This window comes from Chinchilla lanigera, unplaced genomic scaffold (genome assembly GCF_000276665.1).
Source record: "Chinchilla lanigera isolate Chin_1 unplaced genomic scaffold, ChiLan1.0 scaffold00032, whole genome shotgun sequence".
NCBI classification, from domain to species: domain Eukaryota; kingdom Metazoa; phylum Chordata; class Mammalia; order Rodentia; family Chinchillidae; genus Chinchilla; species Chinchilla lanigera.
This window is the reverse complement of record NW_004955433.1, coordinates 3,112,472-3,128,065: the sequence shown is the minus strand read 5'-3', so window position 1 is coordinate 3,128,065 and position 15,594 is coordinate 3,112,472. Positions and strand designations below refer to the sequence as shown.

General features: G+C 41.0%; 2 long non-coding RNA genes across 2 annotated transcripts in view; one reads left to right on the top strand and one right to left on the bottom strand.

Annotated features, from left to right (window-relative positions):
* LOC102021906 overlaps window positions 1–9,749 on the top strand; it is a 14,079-nt gene extending 4,330 nt beyond the window's left edge. The window contains exon 2 of the long non-coding RNA XR_261550.2: window positions 9,588–9,749. This is a non-coding gene — a long non-coding RNA (uncharacterized LOC102021906). The remainder of the gene's footprint in view (window positions 1–9,587) is intronic.
* A 1,350-nt stretch (window positions 9,750–11,099) lies between these two features.
* Window positions 11,100–15,594, bottom strand: part of LOC106148927 — a 16,718-nt gene continuing 12,223 nt past the window's right edge. The window contains exon 3 of the long non-coding RNA XR_001234702.1: window positions 11,100–11,735. This is a non-coding gene — a long non-coding RNA (uncharacterized LOC106148927). The remainder of the gene's footprint in view (window positions 11,736–15,594) is intronic.

The window sequence follows — 15,594 nt, the reverse complement described above, 5'->3', positions numbered from 1 at the left end:
CAGGAACTTTGGCTCACATGGCCATGCCAAAGTCATTATCATCATCATTATTGTCATCATCACCATATACCCACACCTCTCCCTTCTTATCAAAACATGTACTTTACCGTAATGGATCATCCTCATCATCTATGAATGAGTGATCTAATGATTCACTTTTGATCCCCTCCAAAACTTGGAAATCTGATTTTTCATGTGCCATGATCCTGAGCTGAGCTACTTTTCTACCAGAAAAGTCAAAAGAAAACTTTAAAAAAAATCCCTGGAATGCTGTGTGCCTGTTGGTCCCTCTGTGATGCTGGGTAAACATAAGCAAAACTAGCTAGGTGAAGCATAAAGGTAGGTATAAATCCTGTTTTGCCACTTTTACACATGTGCATACTCCTTGTCATTCATCATACCAAATGGGTATACACAGATTGCTTCCTGTATCCCTCAGGGAAAGATATTGTGATGTACAGACAACTAGTATAAAACTAAGGTCCAAAATTATAGTAGAAAAGTAGGGGATGTGTCCATTGGCCCAGTCTTATGCCCCTCAAATTTTTAATAATGAAGTTTTTTGGAGACACTATTACTATCTAGTATATTCTCACTATTCTTGCCCCTAGATCCAGAGATTGTCTTCTAAACTCCAGATCTGGAGTTAGAGTTCTTTCATCACAAGTATCAAAAACAGTCTCGCTCAACACAGAACTTTACTAGAGAGATATCAGATGGTTCACAGAGTGAACAAGTTTACAGAACAATGCTCACACTGGGTAGGAATGAGAACCGAGGTTGGAGTCTGGATAACAGGAACTTCTCAATGGTCCCATCTCAGAACCATCACTACAATGAATGAACTCCAGCCATTTTCAATCTTTTTGCTATTTTTCTGAAGATTCAAGTCCCAGGGTAGGATTATTTGGCCTTGCTTGGCTAGGGGAGAGCTGGCCACATTCAGTAACAGTCTTCGCAGAATCTATCAAATAGGGTGAATAATTTCCCAATGATAGCAGGCTTGCTATAACAGATGCCTGGCAATCAAACAAGCAACTAATGTCCATCACACCAGTCGAGTTGGTGGAGTCTTGACACTGGATGGTACACTTTTGTGGCTTCTCAGACTTCACTAAAAGTAAGTTTCATGAGACCAGGAATTTTTTGTTTGTTTTTGGTCCCCGCTGAATCTCATGAGCATGGAACAGTACCTGGTGCATAGTAGGTTCTTCATACATATTTAGAGGATGACTGGAGAGACTTATGGCATGAAAGTTTGGGTGTGGCCTTTGGAGTCAAAGACCAACTCTACTACTTTGTAGTTGTATTAATCTTGGCAGTTATGAACCTAAGCTCTCTGAAGAAGCCACATCTATATCAGAAGCTTACAGACCATTTGACCTTGGCTGACTGGAACATGTTGATTGTGAAGAGATCAAATGTTGCAAATTGAGAGCAAAAATTATCTTGGGTCTTCTTTAGTTCCTTTTATTAGTCATTTATTAGCAACCGCTGTGTCTGACCTAACAACTCATGACTACTAGATAAATCTCTGAGAATGTATCAGTAAGCTTAGCAGACCTTGAGCCTCTACCAACCCTAAAGCTAAGAATGCTATATATCTAAACCTATAGATGACATTTGCCCACCTGGCTATAGCCTTCCCACTGGATGTTCCCATCAACATAATTACTAACTGTATTGATTTATGACTTTCTTTTGTTCTTTGACTGTTAAAGTTCATGTAACTTCCTCTGCATGTTATTCCTTCAGGATAACATGAATCTGTGTTCCAGGCCATGGTCACTTAACTTTGGCGCAGAATAAACTATTTTCTCATTTCCTTCAAAGCAGAGCCATTATTTTACATCCACAGTGGGTACTGAACTTCTCTGCCCTTCTGTGGCTTGTTTTCTCATAGTCAAAGTGTCAGTGGAAAGAACAGATCTTATTTCACAGGGTTGTAGTTAGGATGTGCATAGAACACTGCCTATTGTGTTGGCTATTGCTTCGTGTACCTATTGGTTTGGGACAAACCATCCCTAAACTTAGTGACTACATCAACATCTTATTTATGTGCTCAGGGGTCTGCAGTTTGAGCAGGGCTCAGTAGGAACAATTTGTCTCTGCTCTCTGTGATGTCTGCTGTGGCTGGAATATGCATGACAGTTCCTTGCCTCATATGTCAGGCACCTCAGCAAAGATGGCTGGAATGGTTGGGGGCTGACTGGAGGAGTCTGCCTGGGACGGTACATCTGGGACCTTGGTTCTCTTGGCTGTGCGGCCAGTTCTCCACCATGCAGCTTTTCTGAGTCCCTTTCCATGAGGCCTTTCTTGTGGTCTATGTGAGTCTCTGACTGCCAAGAGTGGTTCTTCTAGGTCTTCTGAAAGCCTCATCCTTCTGAAGGCATGGACCCCAAGGCTCAGGTTATATTCTGCTGGCTTTTCAACCTCCACATTGCTAACATTATGGGCCAGATAGTTGTGTGGGCCTGTTCTATGCACAGTAAAATGTTTAGCAACATCCCTGGCCTCTGCCCACCAGTAGACACCTTCCCCACACAGTTTATTTTTGACACAACTGTCTCCAAACATTGTGAAACGTTCCATGGGGTAGGTGTGGGGGGGTCCCCCCTAGTGAAGAATCACTGGGTCAAAGCACCTTACAGATTCTAGGGAGAGGCTTCACAAGGGCTGAGTACAAGGAAGCACAGCTCACTGAAGACCATCAGCGTAACGGATCCTGGTTTGTCCAAGGAATCTCTGATCCTAGATTGTGCTTCTACATTGACCCGTGTCTCTCTTGTTTATATCTGTTTTCTTTCATCTTTCTTTTATTTTTCTTTCTTTCTTTCATCCTTTCTTCTTTTCTTCCTTCCCTCCTTTTTTTCCTTCCTTCCTTTCCTTTTCTTCTCTTCCCTTCCCTTCCCTTCCCTTGCTTTTCCTTTCCCTCCCTCCCTCTCTTCCTTCCTTCCTTTTTTCTTCCTCAATACTGGGGATTGAACCCCAGGCCTCACTTATGCTAGGGAACTGCTCTACTACAGAATTATGTCCACAGCCTTTTAAATTTTCTCTTTCTTTCTTTCTTTCTTTCTTTCTTTCTTTCTTTCTTTCTTTCTTTCTTTTCTTTTCTTTTCTTTTCTTTCTTTCTCTTTCTTACTTCCCTCCCTTCCTTCCTCCCTCCCTCCCTCCTTCCCTTCCTTCCTTCCTTCCTTCCTTCCTTCCTTCCTTCCTTCCTTCCTTCCTTCTTTCTTTGTGTTTGAGACAGAATCTCTCTATGTAATTCAGGCTGGCTTTGAACTCACTATGTAGACCAGTCCCCTGCCTTACCCTCTTGAGTGCTGGGGTCATAGGCATGTGCCCCCATGCCTGGTGTTATTTTATTTTTTATTTTTAAGAGAGGGTCTCATTGAGCTGCCTCAGCTTGTCTCAAATTTTTGATCCCCCTGCCTCAGCCTCCTGAGTAGCTAGGATGACAGATGTGTGCCACACTGCCTGTCTCTTTCTCTTCTTGATGGGCTCCTCATTCTAACTGCTTGTCTGATGTCCTGTCTTGTCACTGGACGAGTGACAATAATGGCAATAATCTGCAGTTTCACATCTCTTCCCTGCTCTTGGCTTTCTTCTGTGCCATGCTGGCAGCCAGTCTAATAGTGACTCTCTCCTCCCCTAAGCCCTGCAGTTCCCGCGCTGTCCCCTGCGATCACGGCATAGCACATGACAGGCTCCGGGGACAGATAAAGCTGGTGCAGCAGTCATCACCTCTCATATCGACACCCATCTGCTCTCTCCCTCAAAAGCACTCGCTTATCACCTCTTTCTCTCCCCTCACCCACCCCCTGCTCTCCTCAGGCAGCGGGGCCTGTCTTCCAGGACACCTCCCAAGAGGCCCAGTCTGCACTCAGACAGAGTATTTTCTTGAGGACAGAGGCCATTTCTTCTTCGTGTTCCCACCACAGTGTCTTCTTAGATCAATAATGGAATGATTTAAAAGTAAAGTAAAGAGTTTAAAATTTAAGGAGACACTGAATAAGCATCAGATTTGGTGGAAGAGACTTCTGGGCAGGAGAAGAAGCTGGTTCACAGCTGGGGCTGGCCAGGTGGAGGTGTCTGAGGAGTGAGGAGGCCAGAGTGGTGGAGGAGCAGGGAAGGCAGGGGTGTGCAGGGATGGGGCTGAGCAGGCAATAGAACAAGCTGTTCAGCTTTGCAGTCAAGGTAAGGGCTCTGGAGCTCAGTGTGAAGGGGCTAAGAAGCCTCTGAGGGTGGTTTTCTGCAGAACAGTGACTTGGAGTGACCGTGTTCCTGGGATTACTCCAACCCGTGTTGAAAACTGACTGTGGCAGGGCCAAAGGTCAAGCAGGAAGACCAGCTTGAAGCTGTTGGAATAATCGTGCAGGAGATGCTCATACTCTTTCCTGCTAGGTGGGGTTAGAATATGTGAGAGGGAGCTGTGAGCTGTGCTGGGCTGGTGTGGAGTAAGAAGGGAATACCATTTGTGACAGATGGATACTATTTGGAGATGGAGAAGGAAAATTTAGTACGGTAGTGTTAAGTTTGAGATTCTTATGATGTATTTTATTGGCTGCAGAGTAGACAGTTGGATATACAGCTATAAGTTGCAGGGGAGATATACAGGGAATGATCAAAACATGGTGAATGTTTAAATGTTTTAATGAGTTACAGTAAAATATACATTGCCATTAATCTCCCTCAAAATACTTCTGCTGTCTTTGAACACACTCACTGCTCTTTTCACTTTCTGAAGCATTTCTGGAAGTTCTATTTCATGAATGTCTTTATCTGGTGTGATTTTAAAAAATACAGTGAATGTTGTTGTTGAGTGACATCCAATGGAAAACAGGCTTGTAAAAAATATTATGGTGTGTCCTCACCCCCCTTATTCATTGGATCTGGTACCATGTGACTTCTGGCTGTTGTCCAATGGCCATGCAATGTCAGTATTTTGAATCAATTCAGGACACTGAGACAGCCATGATAGTACAACTAAAGACATTCATGAAAAAGGCCTTCTAGAACTCCTTCAGAAAGTGGTAGAGAAAAAGATGTGGTAAGTGTGTTCAAAGTGAGGGGGAGTATTTTGAGGTGAATTAATGGCAATGTGTCTTTACCTGTTAAAATTTTTTAAGCATTCACTGTATTTTTTAATCACACTGTGCATAAACTAAAGAGGTGAATGTGAAAATTTTTAGCTCTGTTACTTAAATTATGACACATTTATACTATAAAAAACAACAAAATACAATGTCTTAATACAAGTTTATTTCTTACAATTCAGCAGTCTGACAATATTTCAGATCATTGGAAAACTGTGACAAGACTCATTTCTATGATAGGCTGGGGGCAAAAACCTAACATGGTTCAACAAAGAATGGGGAAAATGAGAATTATAAGTGTAGACTATGTATACACAACTGATTTAAAAGATTGTGTGCTAAAGCCAAAACTGGGGTGGTAGCTTGAGGGAAATGTAGGTTTGAAACATTTTTCTTGCTTTTTTTGTTTTATTTTTCTTTCATTTGTTTAGGGGGATAATGAGGACAGCACTAGTTAATGCTCTACCATTAAGCTATGTCCCCAGATTTTTTTGTTGATTTTTAAAGTCTTTTATTTATTTATTTTTGGTGGTGATGGCGCTGGGAATTAAACCCAGTAATTTATGCTTGCTGAGCAAGTGCTGTTCCACTCAGTCACACTCCCAATTAAGTCTTCTTTTTAAACCTGCAGCACATGACACTGGGCTCCACAAACACATTCCTTACTTTTTACTCTAAATTTTTACTTTAACACAGTAGCAGCTGGCTGTGCAGCTAAGTACCTTTGCCTGAGGAATATAGGAAGCAATCTACATGTGCACTCACTTGGTATGATGAAAGGCAAGCTGTGTGCACATGTGCAAAATTGTCAAATCAGGATTTTTTCCGACGTTATGCTCCATCTAACATGTTTGGCAGAAGTTTACCTGAGCATCACAGAGTGTATAATACACCCACACCGTTCTATGATTTGTTTTAAAAGAAGTTTTCTTTTGATTTTTCTGGTAGAAAAGTAGCTCAGTTCAGTACAACAGCACATGAAAAACCAGATTTGCAAGTTTGAAGGCGGTCAAAAGTGAATCATCAGATTATTCATGCATAGATGATGAGGATAATCTACATGTTTTCCTAACAGAAGAGTGGTGGGGATGGATGGATGACGCTAATGATGACTTTGATGAGAGCCAAAGTTCCTGTGACAGTGAAATGCAGCAAGAATCAACTGATACAGACACAGAATGCAGACATCCTTGCTTCAGATGATGAAGAAAACAGCAATACGAGTACATAGTTGACTAATTAAAATGTTGTGAAATGGCCACAACCAAATGGAACAATTCGCTGTTAGAACTAGATCTGAAAACACAGTGAGGGTCTTGCAGGGGTGAAACGTATTGGAAAGAATGTCAGCACTGCCATTCAGTGCTGGAAATTATAACAGATGAAACGCTACAAGATGCTGTGAAATACCCAAAGGCTGAAATACAGGTAAAAAGTTCAGTATGCACCAATAGCCATATTCAAAGATGTATTTATTATGACACCTCTCTAGCTGAACTGAAAGCATTCATAGGTCTGCTGTACTTAGCAAGGATTTCTCATGGTAATCGCAGGTCTGTAAGAGACTTGTGGAAAAGTGATGGGTCAAAATACGGCATAAAAATTTATGCCCTTGTAGATGCAAAGACTTGTTATGCTTTCAATTTAGACATTTATCCTAGAACTCAGCCATCAGGTCCTTATTCACATAGTAATATCCAATGATGCTGGGAACAGAGTTGTTGTTCTCATGTCCCAAATTAATTGGAATGTGACACTGGACAACTGGTTTGCCAGTTTCCAGTTGATGTTACATTTGCTGACAGAGCACAAGTTGAGCAGCACAGGAACTGTACATAGGAAGAAAGCAGAAATTCCAAATGAAATATGGTAATTTCAAAACAGAGAATTCTATAGTACAATCTTTGGATTACAGAAAGCTTTACATTGGTCTCATATATGGCAAAGAAAAACAAACTGGTACTGCTGATGTCAATGTTGCAGCATGATGCAAACATTGATAGGGAAACCTTGACAAAACAGAAGCCTGAGATAGAGACTTTCTGCAACAAAACCAATGACTGAGTTGATGTTGCTGATGAATTATGCAGCAACTGTGATGTCACTTGAAACCTATAGCACTGACCAGTGGTCATGTTTTATGAATCCTAAACTTGTGTGGTGGTGTAAATATTTTGATAGTTTGCAAAGAAAATAACAAGTGCAGAATATCATGGAGAATGTTTCTCAGGAGATTGGGCCCAGAGCTAATGAAAGGTCATTTACAGCAGGGGAAAACCAAAATGTTTCTGTCCAGGAAACTGTGCAAAAAAATTATGGTGCACACTGCTGAGTTGACAGGAGAATAGGCAGACACAGCATCCCAGAGACCTACTACAACAACAGGGAAACAAAACAAATGTTCCCTGCAAGAAAGGACAGGGAAATAGCATATGTTTTCCCTGTCACAGGGAAAACATATGTTTTCTCGGTATAAGTGATACTTGTGTATGAAACATGGAATTTTCATATGTGAAGACTGCCTTGGTTGTGACAATTGAAGCAAAGATTATTTTTGTTGTAGAGTTCTATCAGTATTTTCATTGTAGTTCACATAGGTTTTTATTTCAGATATTATCTCTTAGGTTTTGTAAACAAGTACACAGCTAATGTAGAAATGTCAACGTCTATTCTAAGCACTCATTACCTGTTTGGTGTTTTGTTTTATTGATATTTTATTTCCCTGCTAAGTGCATGTTGTAAAACACAGTAGAAAGCTCCTGACAAAACTAGGAAGAGAAGAGAGGTGACAAGAATGGCCTGCCACATAGGAAAGGAAAGCTAAGCCCATGTGCTGTCTGGGAAAGTGAGAACTGTGGAAGGAACATGCAGCTGCCAGGGTGAAGTCTGCCCTGGGTGTGACAGCCAGAGCAAAGATTATTTCTGCGGTAGACTTTTGTTTGTGTTTACATCGTAGCTCACATTGGTTTTTATTTCCAATGTTATCTCTTAGGTTGTATAAGTAAATATACGGTTGATGAGAAAATGTTGATCTGTATTCTGAATTTGCAATATATATTAAGAATTTAGTACTTTATTTTATCGATATTTTATGTTCCTATTAACTACACATTGCATAATGTAGTAAGAACCTCATGACAAAACAGCATTACCAGTGAGATGTAAAACGTGTCCTATAAAAAGCGAAGTGTAAGTGATAAGTGTGTATGAAAGGTGCTGTTGTCATGTATGGAGACTGCCGTAAGTGTGATAACTGAAGTAAAGATTGTTTTTGTACAATGATATTGGTATTTTCACTGTAGTTCGTATAGGAATTTGTTTATCTTGTTTCGGTGCTAATGGAGAAATGAAAGGACTGAAGGGCCAGGAGGGAGAGAGAATTTCAGGAGCCCATTTGAGTACCTAGAGGAAATGTCAACCAGACCGAAGGCTGGCGTGCAGGTAGGAGCATAGGTGACTCAGCTACGCAGATAGAAGGCTAGCCTGGGTGCACAGGCACAGATGAAGGCAAAGCAACCAGCAAACCTGGTGTGCCTGGGACTGAGGGCTTCCTGGACTATAGGACTTTTAGTGCCAAAACTGGGACAGCCCTGAGCAAACTAGAACAGTCAATATCCTAGCAGTAGGATAGTTTGTAACAGAAGTTTGAGGGTCTGGCAAAACCACCTGGGGAAGTAGTTGTGACTTGTCAGCTACTTGTTAACTACAAGGCACATGTGGACACATATGCAGAACAGTTCCCGAAGCCCTGCATGTGGACTTCTCCTGAGAACTTGAGCAGCTTTTCAACAGCATGGCCTAGATCTAACATCAGCCTGAGGCCTGGCATCCCAGCACCACCTCTCAGGACAGGAATGTACAAGTTCTCTCTGGTTTCCTCGAGATTTGGACAGCATAAAAGAGAGTTGCCACAAGAAGAACTTGCTCTCCTGGCTTTCCCCACAGGAACCCATCCTGCTTTCTCCAGGGTGTTCTTTTATCTTTCTTTTTCCTCTTTTATTCCACTCAGGCTCCCTCTGCAGAGCCAGCTTTTCTCTAACTCTTCACTTTTACTTTCTTGAGTAAACTTGCCCACTGCTTTTCATCTTGTTCAATTTTTGGTTCCAGATGAAAAGAACTTGAAATTTAACTTGCAAGGAAGGGGTGAACAGTCCAGGCAATGTTTAGGTGGCAAGCCACTTTTCAGAAGCAGGCTGTCTGACAACAGTAGTCCTCTTTTGATCGTTTTGAGCATTGCCAAAAGAAGTGTCAAAAAGTCCTTTGTGGATTCAGTCCATTACCAAGCACATGTAGCCTTAAAACCTGTGTTTGGCAATCACAGTATTGTATATTACGGTAAGTGAGTTACAGTTCTTGGACTGGGGCTATAGCTCAATGGTAGGGAGCTTGCCTACTGTGCATGAGGCTCTAGGTTCAATCTCCAGCCCCATAAAGTAATAACAACAAACACCCCAAGCAAAACAAAACATAATTGTCATTCTTTTTCTGCAGGAGCTTGGGCTTGTGGAAGAGAGAACTGAACAGGACAAGCAGTGTGAGACTTATGTAATGAGTTTATTCATTGTAAGTCATGAAAGTCATGGCCTGTATTCTTCAGGTATATACCATCTACTAGAAGTAGATGGTGCTTAATAAAAAAAATAGAAAACATTGTCTGAGATTTTACTGATTTTTAGCATCTCTACATCCATTATCTCTTTTCATCTTACAACAACTTATTGGGTAGATGTTCCTGTTACCATCTCCACTTCAACTGAGAAAAAAAAAACTGCGTGTAGTTGTCGCGCAGGAAATGGATGGGAGGTCTTATAGTCTGGCTGATCCCACAGCCTGAGATTTCAACACTGCATGGCACAGCCTTCTACTATTGCTATGCTGTATAGGAATAAATTGTTAGTAGCACAGCCAAGTGTGTTACAGATTTAGAGAAAGACAGAAGGCTGGGAAAGTAGCTCAGTGAAGAACACTTGCCTAGTGTGAGCAAAACCCAGGTTCCATTCGAAGTATTGAAAAAAAAGGTAAGTTTTCTTTGAGAGGAACTCAAAGAAGGCATCATAAGGGAAAGAACTTGAAGACAGTTAGGCAGAGGCAAAGGGAGGACATGCTGGGCACAGGACCCTTGATAAAACTAAAGTTGTCTTGGTTGTCCTCTGCTATCCTCATAAACTCTCAGGTCAGCGACCAGCTTGGTTTTCTTCTCTGCCTCTGCATTAATCCATTTTTGTTGCTATAACAAAATGCCAGAAGTTGAGTAACTTGGAAAGAAATATTTAGCTCAGTTTTGGAGGTTGAAAGTCCAAAGTCCAAGATTCGGAGGCTCCATATCTTCAACCTCTGGTGAGGGCCTTATGGCAGAAGGAAATCAGAAAGACTGAGAGGGGCCAGACTTGTTCTAATAGCAACTCCTGTCTGTGGGAACTACTGTGGTCCCATGAAAATGACTTAATTTCTTATAAAGACAGTGTGCCAAATGACCCAATCGCCTTGCATGAGGTCCACCCACATCTCGTGTCACCATGATGGGGACTGAGCGTCCAACTCACCAACCCTTTGGGGATACATATCCAAGCCATACCTAAACCATAGCAGCAACCCAGAAAGAGGTCTGGAACTTCAAGGAGGTGGGATCACGGAGTGGAGGCACAACTTTGACTTTCTTACCTTGTCTTAGCTTGTCTCTGAAGTTATAGAATGAACAGAACTCTGCTGATGACCAATGAAATGAATGCATGAACAAATTTATTGCTTAAATGCATATTTTAAAACTATGCCACACAGAAAGAAAAATGTATGAACAATCAGTATTTTTAAGTGAACATATCTTTATCAAGAAATACAACTTTACCAGCACTCTAGTAGTCCCTTCTAATCAATACCCTGTATTCTTTGTGAAGTTAATGACTACCTTGACTTCTGAAATAAAAAATGTTAAGCCAGGCATGGTAGCACATGTCTACAGTCCTAATACCCAAGGGGCTGAGACAGAAGGATTTTGAATTTGAGACCAGCATGGGCTACAGAGTGAAAAATACTAGTTTTGCCTGTTTTTGAACTTTATACGTGAAGAATCCTACAATTTTTCTCTTTTTTTTGTATCTGGCCTTTTTAGTACCATTGTGAGATTCACCCATATTGTTGGATATGTAGCTCTTTTATTCCCACTGGTATATTTCAATTTGTGACTATTTTGGAAAATTCTACTTAATAAACCATTTTACTCTGTGTTTTTTTTCTTTCTTTCTTTCATTTTAGTGGTGTGGTAATGAAACCAAGGCCTCACACATGCTGGGCAAGCCCTTTATCATCAAGCTATACTCCCAACCCATTTTACTGTTGTGTGTTTGGCTGATATTTGGTTTTTGATAATTAGTAGTAAAGCTTCATGAACGTTCCTGTGCATGCCTCTTGGAGATGGCTCACTTCTTTTGGGTATAATCCTGTGCAAACATTTAAAGGCAGGCCAGAATTTCCCATTGCTTTCGTGCCTAGTGTCTTGTGCCTTCAGCATCCATGGGCACGTCCAGGTGAGGGCATGCGGTGAAGATGGCCACCAGACAGTACTCTTGGATTTGTTGTGGAATTCTTACAAGATCCAAATGCTTCAGTAACTAGGCCACCAAATGCTTCAGTAACCAGGTGCTACAGAGATGGAAATCAAGTATTACATGTAGGCAATCTAGCAAGGATCAAGCAAAAGCCAGTCCCACCTTCTTCCTGGATGGCTCTGGTCCAAAGTTATGAACACAGCCAGTGCTCATTCTGAGCAATTCCAACTGCAAAGCCTTTGCAGCTAACTTGTCCTGTCCCTTCCATGTGGCTCATGATATTTATTCAGTGGAGACTGGTTGGTTTTGTCCCGGATGGCGTACAGAGTTACATCCTATGTCTTCACAAAAGACACATTTTCAGTCTTGTTCAGTGTGGGAACCATTGTCACCATGAAACTACTGAGCAAATGAAATGTGGCTAGTATGACTAACAGACTGATATTTTGATATTGAATTTTATTTGATTTAAATTTAGCAAATGATACTTGATTCAGTATGGAAAATTTTTAAGTATGCTTGGAGCAATTTGGCTCTGTGAATCAACTTTTTCAGCTCTAAGTTTTATGAAATCTTAGTTCACATTAAGTATTTCTGATAAATATTTCACAACTGAATTGAAACATGCTGTCAGCTCAAAAGCCACAAAAAGATTATATAAAAAGAATGAAGAATTATCCCACTAGCTTTTTGTGTTGATTACATGTCAAAATAATAATATTTGAGTAAGTTTGGTTCAAATAAAATATACTATTAATGTTAATTTCTCTTACTTCTGTCACCTTTTTATTGAGATCAGTAGTGAAAGAGAAAAGCTGTGCAAGAGAAACTGTTCTTTGTAAAACTTTGTTCTTTTGAACCTGCCTAGCTCTGTAACTGCTTCATGGCTTTGTATCTACCTTCTTGACCCCCGTAACCGCGAGAGTGTGACCGAACATACAGGATGCCTGATTGTACCACGGTACCAAGCTTTATAAACTGATGATCATTAATCTACCTTTGTAAGCGATGATCTGGCCCTGCTAGCTGATCACAAGAACTGCCAGGCTGTTCTGGCTCACCTTTGTGCCTCTTTTGTTCCACCTGTTTGTGTATTATCTAAAAGCCCTGGACCACCAGAGATCAGGACCTGATATTCTGGGAATGATCCTGATCAGTGCCAGTCAACATAAATAAATCTGCCTCCAAATCCTGGGTATTGGTTTGGTGTTTCTGCTTACTGTCGCACTGGTAAATTTTAAATTACATATGTGGCTACCATCATATTTCTGTTAGACAGGGCTCTTCTAGAGATTCCCAAATATACTGTTTCACTACATTTCCTGGTAGAGTCTTCTGCTTTAGAAAGTGAGCTAAGGATCTCATTTAGTGTACACAGTGTGTTGCCATATGTATGGCTTTGGTAGGAAAGATGTTTGGTAGAGCTACCCATGAGCTGTGGAACCAAACCTGTCTGGGTGTGTATCTGGACCCAATCCCTTAAATAAGGACATTTGGCAAAGCACTTAACTTCAGCATCAGATTTCCCCTTATGTAAATCAGGGGTATGAGTACTGTAGAGTGCTCCACCCGGATCCCTGGGTCTCATTTATTATGCTTGCATCCCCTGTGCCATTTGGGTGAGCAGCCCAAGCCTGAGGTTTTCTTTGGGTGAATGCCCTTGGGGTCCTAGAACCACTTGAGGCCACAACCAAAGAGTGACTGGTGGAGAGGTATGAAAGCCCATCCCTAACTCAAAGGAGGGGGGACTTTAATGAGTAATTTACTCTTCAGAATGTCCCTATAGCACCCAATTCATGGCAGACTTCACCTGGAAATCTTAGTACCAACTTTTCCACTTCCCTCCTCTCTTTTGAGGGATCAGCTTCTGTGAACCTAACCTAAGACAGCTACTGACTCATGCATTTTTTAGGATTAAATGAGAATTTCCTGGAACAGAGGCAGTTCATAAGCCACCCTTTGATATGTAGTATCTGTATGCTACAATTTTACTACCAGGAAGATTTTATTATCAGGAAGATGTGCATCATCAGGGGTTTCCTCAAAGTCCTGGCCAGATTGCATCGAGACATCCCTTGTCTCCCTCCCCACTCTCAGATCCTAACCCCTAATCCTCATCAGCTCAATGGAGCAAATGTGGAAGATCTCATGGGTTCATAGGAACCTCAGAGAATAGTGATCAATCCACTTATAAACAACTGATGCATGTCTTTCCATGGTTTCTCCCTGTGTACATGCTGGACGGATGCTGTGAATAATTAAATCACTTTCAGTATAAACTTAAAAAGAGCACTAATGATTTCAGAATAAATAAAGGAGATTTAGCTTATTGACTCAAATAAGACCCATGTGGATATGTATGATTTCCTCACTATATAAACACATGGAGATATTGTAATTGAAGCATTTTATATATGAAAGACAACCTGTTTATATTTTTATATACTTTCAGTTCACTCTTTTTTTGGGGGGGGTGTCAGGAATTGAACTCAGGACCTTGTGCTTGCCTGGCAGGTGCTTATGCCACTGAGCTATATCCCCAGCCCTCATTTTTAATTTAAATTGTCATTTATTTTTATGTCTTTTTTTTTTTCTTTTTCGTGGTGCTGGGTATCAAACCCAGGGCCTCATGTATACTAGGCAAGTGCTCTACCACTGAGCTACATTCTCTGACCTGAATTACATTTATTCTTTAACTAATACCTAAAAATTTAAAAATTTTATACATTATTGGGGTAACATGATTCTTTGATATATATAGTGTAATGTTTCAACCAGGTTAAATGCATCTATCTCCTCATTCACCATTTCCTTCTTTATTTTTATTCATATGTGTTTGTAGTACATAATGATTGCGTTTATTATGGGGAGTTGGTACATGTACATAACACATCTTAATTTTTTTAAGCCCCCATTCCCTCCCCTCATCATTTATGCTAGAAACCTTCAATATGCTTTCTTCTAGATTTTTGAAATATATTTCCAGTTCATTCTTTTGACAAGTTTTTATTAACACTAACATTTATTATTTTTGACATTTGTATTATATTGGACATGATTCTAGCACAGTCATAGATACTATTTCATTGGATTTACTAAAAAATTCAGTTCAAATGTTATCTCCTAAGAGAGGCGGGCCTGACCACTCTAATTAGCCACCTTAATTGCTCTCTTTTGGCTTTTATCACTGAGATTTTTGCTTATGCATTTACTGTGCCCCTCTGCCAACCCCTTCCCTATTTAGATCGTGGGTTTCAGGAAGCAAGCACTTTTCTGTCTTGCATTCTACTGAATCCACAGTTCCTAGAGAAATGGGATCTGGTGAGCACCCAGTAAATACTTACTGAATGATGAAGTGAATGAAAACCTTAGTGTAGAGGTCTCTGAAGCCCAAAGAGACTTAAAGAGTAAGATCTCAAATTTGCATGGTAAGTGGCAAAACTTGTATTTGAATCTGTATCTTTTCTGCACTGTAAAATACTGCCCTTCATATTTTATGGGCTGTAGAAGAATGACACATCTCAACTGTAAGGAACTCACTTAAGGGAGGGAAGAAATTCACTTCAGTCAACAAAGCATTTACTAATCCCTGGTAAGCAGTGTATCCAGCACAAGGGACACAGAGGTAAACCGTTCAAGTGCAGCGCTAGCCAGAGTGGAGTTCTTGTTGTGACTGAGTACAGAAGACAGATATTACAGGTAAGAAGTGAGATACACATTTTGGAAAGGAATGTACAGGAATGGAAAAGAACTGCAAGGCAATTTTCTTGGGCATCAAGAAAGGCTTCTCCGTGGATGGGTGTGAAACCTGTTCAAGAACTGGGTGAAGAGTTTTTGGACCGGCGACTCACTCCCGGCCTCGTGGTTCCCTGGAAGGAAGGCTTCCGGCGCACAGGGAGCTGTGGGTGGGGAGCGCCAGCCTTCTGGCTGGCTAGCTTCCTGCCTGCTGGCTC